The sequence below is a fragment of the Bacillus rossius genome, unplaced genomic scaffold (genome assembly GCF_032445375.1).
Source record: "Bacillus rossius redtenbacheri isolate Brsri unplaced genomic scaffold, Brsri_v3 Brsri_v3_scf785, whole genome shotgun sequence".
Lineage (NCBI taxonomy): Eukaryota > Metazoa > Arthropoda > Insecta > Phasmatodea > Bacillidae > Bacillus > Bacillus rossius.
The window spans coordinates 10,001-17,427 of record NW_026963014.1 but is presented as its reverse complement, the minus strand read 5'-3'; the positions used below and the strand labels follow the sequence as shown (position 1 = coordinate 17,427).

The 7,427-nt window shown below is 50.1% G+C and overlaps 1 non-coding gene across 1 annotated transcript in view; it reads left to right on the top strand.

Annotated features, from left to right (window-relative positions):
- Window positions 1-7,055: 7,055 nt before the first annotated feature.
- The window catches only part of LOC134545564 (small subunit ribosomal RNA), a 1,989-nt gene continuing 1,617 nt past the window's right edge, over window positions 7,056-7,427 (top strand). The window contains exon 1 of the ribosomal RNA XR_010078633.1: window positions 7,056-7,427. This exon is cut by the window's right edge and continues 1,617 nt beyond it. This is a non-coding gene — a ribosomal RNA (small subunit ribosomal RNA).

The following is a 7,427-nucleotide window of genomic DNA, read 5'->3' as shown; positions in this document are numbered from 1 at the left end:
AGGCTGGGAAAAGCAAGCCTGCGGGACTCTGCAATATATTGAGCGGGGAGCCAGAAAATTCTGGCGGCGACCGAGGCCTCCACGGCCGGGGAAATAATCCTCGGTAATTTAACATGTTAAATTAACATGTGTATTAACACAGGCTTGGAGAAGCATGCCTGCGGGACTCTGCAATACATTGAGCGGGGAGCCAGAAAATTCTGGCGGCGACCGAGGCCTCTGCGGCCGAGGAAATGGTCATTGGTAATTTTACATGTTAAATTAACATGTGTATTAACACAGGCTGGGAAAAGCAAGCCTGCGGGACTCTGCAATATATTGAGCGGGGAGCCAGAAAATTCTGGCGGCGACCGAGGCCTCCACGGCCGGGGAAATAATCCTCGGTAATTTAACATGTTAAATTAACATGTGTATTAACACAGGCTGGGAGAAGCAGGCATTCTGGACTTTGAAAAATTTCGAGCAGGGGCCGGAGAAATTCTCCCGGCGACCGAGGCCTCCGCGGCCGGGAGAACACTCGGCGCTCGGGCTCCGCGTGTACCCGCGGCAAGGCCCATGTTGGGTTATATAGGGGGTAGTGGTGTCCCGAGGGGGAAAAAATTAACATGTTAAATACAGCTTCCAGGCAATAGAAAAATGTCTCGGCGACGGAAGGCACCACTACCCGGCGAATTCCCGCCCCTCTGACTCCGTGCGCCAGCCTGTAATAGCGAATCGGGACTTAGAAAAAATTCGAGCAGGGAGCCAGACAATTCTGTCGGCGACCGAGGCCTCCGTGGCCGGGGAAATAATCCTCGGTAATTTTACATGTTAAATTAACATGTGTATTAACACAGGCTTGGAGAACCAAGCCTGCGGGACTCTGCAATACATTGAGCGGGGAGCCAGAAAATTCTGGCGGCGACCGAGGCCTCCGCGGCCGGGGAAATAATCCTCGGTAATTTTACATGTTAAATTAACATGTGTATTAACACAGGCTTGGAGAACCAAGCCTGCGGGACTCTGCAATACATTGAGAGGTGAGCCAGAAAATTCTGGCGGCGACCGAGGCCTCCGCGGCCGAGGAAATGGTCCTCGGTGATTTTACATGTTAAATTAACATGTGTATTAACACAGGCTGGGAGAAGCAAGCCTGCGGGACTCTGCAATATATTGAGCGGGGAGCCAGAAAATTCTGGCGGCGACCGAGGCCTCCACGGCCGGGGAAATAATCCTCGATAATTTAACATGTTAAATTAACATGTGTATTAACACAGGCTGGGAGAAGCAGGCATTCTGGACTTTGAAAAATTTCGAGCAGGGGCCGGAGAAATTCTCCCGGCGACCGAGGCCTCCGCGGCCGGGAGAACTTCGGCGCTCGGGCTCTGCGTGTACCCACCGCAAGGCCTATTTTGGGTTTTATAGGGGGTAGTGGTGTCTCTGGAGGGAAAAAATACACGGTAAATATTGCAGCCAGAGCCTATGGCAATCTGTTGGCGACCGAGGCCTCCACACCCCGGCAAATTTTCGGCTCTCGGACTGTGTGTATTCCACTGGAGACAGGCCTGCGGGACTCTGTAATATATTGAGCCGGGAGCCAGAAAATTCTGGCGGCGACCGAGGCCTCCGCGGCCGAGGAAAAGGTCATTGGTAAAATTACATGTTAAATTAACATGTGTATTAACACAGGCTGGGAGAAGCAGGCATTCTGGACTTAGAAAAATTTCGAGCAGGGGCCCGAGAAATTCTCCCGGCTACGAGGCCTCCGCGGCCGGGAGAACTCTCGGCGCTCGGGCTCCGCGTCTACACATGGGGAGCGGGCAGCCAGAAAATTCTGGCGGCGACCGAGGCCTCCGCGGCCGAGGAAATGGTCCTTGGTGATTTTACATGTTAAATTAACATGTGTATTAACACAGGCTGGGAGAAGCAAGCCTGCGGGTCGCTGCAATATATTGAGCGGGGAGCCAGAAATTTCTGGCGGCGACCGAGGCCTCCGCGGCCGGGGAAATAATCCTCGGTAATTTTACATGTTAAATTAACATGTGTATTAACACAGGCTTGGAGAAGCAAGCATGCGGGACTCTGCAATATATTGAGCAGGGAGCCAGAAAATTCTGGCTGCGACCGAGGCCTCTGCGGCCGAGGAAATGGTCATTGGTAATTTTACATGTTAAATTAACATGTGTTTTAACACAGGCTGGGAGATGCAGGCATTCTGGACTTAGAAAAATTTCGAGCAGGGGCCAGGGAAATTCTCCCTGCGACCGAGGCCTCCGCGGCCGGGAGAACTCTCGAAAACCACCTCGTTCGTGGTTGTTTGTCGTGCGGGGCGAATCGGGAAATCTAGCAAATAGCTGAAGACATTCTCCCGGCGATGGAGGTCTCGGCGGCCGGGAAAAACGCCCGCGCTCGGGCGTTGCGCGCCCCCTTGGCAAGGCCCATTTTGCGTTATATAGGGGGTAGTGGTGTCACGAGGGGAAAAAATTAACATGTTAAATACTGCTCCCAGGCAATTGTAAAATGTCTCGGCGACGGAAGGCACCACTACCCGGCATATTTACGCCCCTCGGACTCCGTGCGCCAGCCTGTAATAGCGAATCGGGACTTAGAAAAAAAATTCGAGCAGGGAGCCAGAACATTTTCCCGGCGATCGAGGCCTCCGCGGCCGAGGAATTTGTCATTGGTGATTTTGCATGTTAAATTAACATGTGTATTAACACAGGCTTGGAGAAGCAAGCCTGCGGGACTCTGCAATACATTGAGCGGGCAGCCAGAAAATTCTGGCGGCGACCGAGGCCTCCGCGGCCGGGGAAATAATCCTCTGTAATTTTACATGTTAAATTAACATGTGTATTAACACAGGCTTGGAGAAGCAAGCCTGCGGGACTCTGCAATACATTGAGCGGGGAGCCAGAAATTTCTGGCGGCGACCGAGGCCTCTGCGGCCGGGATAATAATCCTTGGTAATTTTACATGTTAAATTAACATGTGTATTAACACAGGCTGGGAGAACTAGGCATTCTGGACTTTGAAAAATTTCGAGCAGGGGCCGGAGAAATTCTCCCGGCGACCGAGGCCTCCGCGGCCGGGAGAACTCTCGGCGCTCGGGCTCCGCGTCTACCCATGGGGAGCGGGCAGCCAGAAAATTCTGGCGGCGACCGAGGCCTCCGCGGCCGAGGAAAAGGTCATTGGTAATATTACATGTTAAATTAACATGTGTATTAACACATGCTGGGAGAAGCAGGCATTCTGGACTTTGAAAAATTTCGAGCAGGGGCCGGAGAAATTCTCCCGGCGACCGAGGCCTCCGCGGCCGGGAGAACTCTCGGCGCTTGGGCAGCGCGTCTACCCATGGGGAGCGGGCAGCCAGAAAATTCTGGCGGTGACCGAGGCCTCCGCGGCCGAGGAAATGGTCCTTGGTGATTTTACATGTTAAATTAACATGTGTATTAACACAGGCTGGGAGAAGCAGGCATTCTGGACTTAGAAAAATTTCGAGCAGGGGCCGTTGAAATTCTCCCGGCGACCGAGGCCTCCGCGGCCGGGAGAACTCTCGGCGCTCGGGCTCCGCGTGTACACGCGTCAAGGCCCATTTTGGGTTATATAGGGTGTAGTGGTGTCTCTGGAGGGAAAAAATACACGGTAAATATTGCAGCCAGAGCCTATGGCAATCTGTTGGCGACCGAGGCCTCCACACCCCGGCAAATTTTCGGCTCTCGGACTGTGTGTATTCCACTGGAGACAGGCCTGCGGGACTGTGCAGTATATTGAGCGGGGAGCCAGGAAAATCTCCCGGCGACCGAGGCCTCCGCGGCCGAGGAAATGGTAATTGGTGGTTTTGCATGTAAAATTAACATGTGTATTAACACAAGCTGGGATGAGAGGAATTTGGCGGCGACCGAGGCCTCCTCACCCCGGCAAAATATCAGCTACCGGGCTCTGCATATTCCTACAGAAGCAGGCCTGCAGGACTCTGCAATATATTGAGCGGGAACCAGAAAATTCTGGCGGCGACCGAGGCCTCCGCGGCCGAGGAAAATTGTCATTGGTGGTTTGCATGTAAAATTAACATGTGTATTAACACAAGCTGTGACCAGAGGAATTTGGCGGCGACCGGGGCCTCCACACCCCGGCAAAATATCAGCTACCGGGCTCTGCTTATTCACATTCAAGCAGGCATTAGGGACTCTGAAAAGTTTCGGGCGGGGAGCCAGAAAATTCTCCCGGCCACAGAGCCCTCCCTCCCGAGAGTCTGTGTAAATGCCTGTTATACAGGCCCCATGAATTCCAGCCTTATAGGTTATTTTAAGTCTCCGTTCGTGGTTGTTCGTAAACAACTGCGATTCGGGATTTTGACCTATTTCCTATGATCATGTTCCCGGAAGTTAGCCAGCCTCTTTCAGTCAAAATCTCATATTTTGGGTACCTTTGTGAACCCATCGATAGGCCCATTTTGGGTATATTAGGGGGACATGCAATCGGGAAAAATTGGAATTATTTGCAATATGGAAAGAATATGTACATAAATGAAAAGGGAGTCCCCCCGAGTTTTCTCGCCCTATATATATTGCAAAAATATCCAATTAATTATTGTGGAACCTGTAGCACCTTTCTATGAAGCAGAATTAACATTACAGAACGGTTTGAATGCTACCACCTCAGTTTCTCTACAATGCATTGGATTTCAAAGAGGTGAATTACTGTGGATGGTACTGTTGTATGGCTAACAAATCGTCTGGGAAACAATGCAGAATTAAATTAAGAAGGTTGTATGTTTTCTGTTACATGGTGGAGGTGCCCTCTAGTACACAGTAAAATGTTTTGTGGACTGCAGCTCCTTGAGGAATTAATTCAGTATGGGTCTTGTAGTGGTCTGAAAGTGGATGATGAAAAAGAATGTATAATGGTATTCAGAGCACCTCGCGGTGAAGCGGACATGCTACCTCAAAATGCTTGATTGATTCATGCCCAGTTCCCCCAAGAAGCGGTACATTGAAAAAATTGATTTACTTTGTGGATGATACTAGCAAATACTATCCGCTGGGGGAAGTAAGCAGAAATTTGGTGGTCGTATGTTTGTTACATGGTAGAGGTGCTTTCTAGTACACAATGAAATGCTTGGTGTACCGCTGCTCCTTGAAGAATTAATTCCATATGGGTCTAGCCGTGGTCTTAACTGTGAACACGAAGAACTATCTAAAGTGGCCTATCTGTCTGAACTGCAATACACAAGCTGCGAGCCAATGCTATACCTTTCTCAGGTAACGAGCTCTTGTGCGGCGATTCGATTGGATGCGAAATGGTGGGGAACGCGTGTCCGGTCGTCTTAACCAAGTAATGGTTCCCCTCTGTTAACAATGAAATGTTTGATGGATCGCAGCTCCCTGAGAGACAAGTTTCAAAGGGGTTAGTCGCGGTCTTCAATCCTGGCCAAGGTGCAGTCACCATCTATAAGAGATACCTGCTTTACTGAAGGGTAGCAAGAGTTCCCTTGCCCGCATGTTGCTCCGTGGGGGTATATCAGTATAAAGGTAGAAGAAGCCATGATCGGAGCTTCGGTGGATGAGATTGGCGGAGAAGACATGTTCTTGTCTATCTGGTAGATCAGGGGGGTGGCAGCTGATCCGGAGAAAGCAAGCGGACTCCCGATGTTCCGTCGACTCCCAATGTACACTTGAAACATGCACATTTGGGTGGCGAGGGGGCGTTGTGGCCATCCGAAAACATGTCTTCATCTCTCTTATTGGTGGACCGCTGCTCCTTGAAGAATTAATTCCATATGGGTCTAGTCTTGGTGATAACTGTGAACACTAAGAACTATCTAAAGTGGCCTATCTGTCTGAACTGCAATACACTAGCTGCGAGCCAATGCTATACCTTTCTTAGGTAACGAGCTCTTGTGCGGCAATTCGATTGGATGCGAAATGGTGGGGAACGCGTGTCCTATCGTCTTAACCAAGTAATGGTTCCCCTCTGTTAACAATGAAATGTTTGATGGATCGCAGCTCCCTGAGAGACAAGTTTCAAAGGGGTTAGTCGCGGTCTTCAATCCTGGCCAAGGTGCAGTCACCATCTATAAGAGATACCTGCTTTACTGAAGGGTAGCAAGAGTTCCCTTGCCCGCATGTTGCTCCGTGGGGGTATATCAGTATAAAGGTAGAAGAAGCCATGATCGGAGCTTCGGTGGATGAGATTGGTGGAGAAGACATGTTCTTGTCTATCTGGTAGATCAGGGGGGTGGCAGCTGATCCGGAGAAAGCAAGCGGACTCCCGATGTTCCGTCGACTCCCAATGTACACTTAAAACATGCACATTTGGGTGGCGAGGGGGCGTTGTGGCCATCCGAAAACATGTCTTCATCTCTCTTATTGGTGGACCGCTGCTCCTTGAAGAATTAAATCCATATGGGTCTAGTCTTGGTGATAACTGTGAACACTAAGAACTATCTAAAGTGGCCTATCTGTCTGAACTGCAATACACTAGCTGCGAGCCAATGCTATACCTTTCTCAGGTAACGAGCTCTTGTGCGGCAATTCGATTGGATGCGAAATGGTGGGGAACGCGTGTCCTATCGTCTTAACCAAGTAATGGTTCCCCTCTGTTAACAATGAAATGTTTGATGGATCGCAGCTCCCTGAGAGACAAGTTTCAAAGGGGTTAGTCGCGGTCTTCAGCCCTGGCCAAAGGTGTTTAGAAATGAATACTTTTCGGACCAGTGGGCAAATTAGTTCACAGCGAGCCCACGGGCCAACGGTCTGCTCCCGCAGTGGGCCGCGCCCGAATGTGGGCACCGATCATATAATTTGAAATCCACTCGCCAAGTACCATGCGAGTTTCTAAGAGCGCGATATATTCGCCAGTGAAAGCCTTGGAAGTTTGGCCTCGCCTACTCCCTAGGAAAATTAATTAGAGATGGAAGGAAAGACTTTGCAATTGCAAAGCGGGTGTCGATATTGGGAAGTCGCCCCCGTACTTGTTGATACAGAAGGAAAAAAAAATGTACATCATAAGATTCGGACCCGGTGCTCTGCGGACCCGGGAGGTTCCTCCGAACGAAAAAAAAAGCTGCTAGCAGCTCCCTGGTTGATCCTGCCAGTAGTCATATGCTTGTCTCAAAGATTAAGCCATGCATGTCTAAGTGCAAGCCAAAATAAGGTGAAACCGCGAATGGCTCATTAAATCAGTTATGGTTCCTTAGATCGTACCACATGACTTGGATAACTGTGGTAATTCTAGAGCTAATACATGCTGAACTGAGTCCCGACCAGAAATGGGAGGGATGCTTTTATTAGATCAAAACCAATCGGCGTGGCTCGTCTGCGTCCGTTTGCTTTGGTGACTCTGGATAACTTTGTGCTGATCGCACGGTCTCCGTACCGGCGACGCATCTTTCAAATGTCTGCCTTATCAACTGTCGATGGTAGGTTCTGCGCCTACCATGGTTGTAA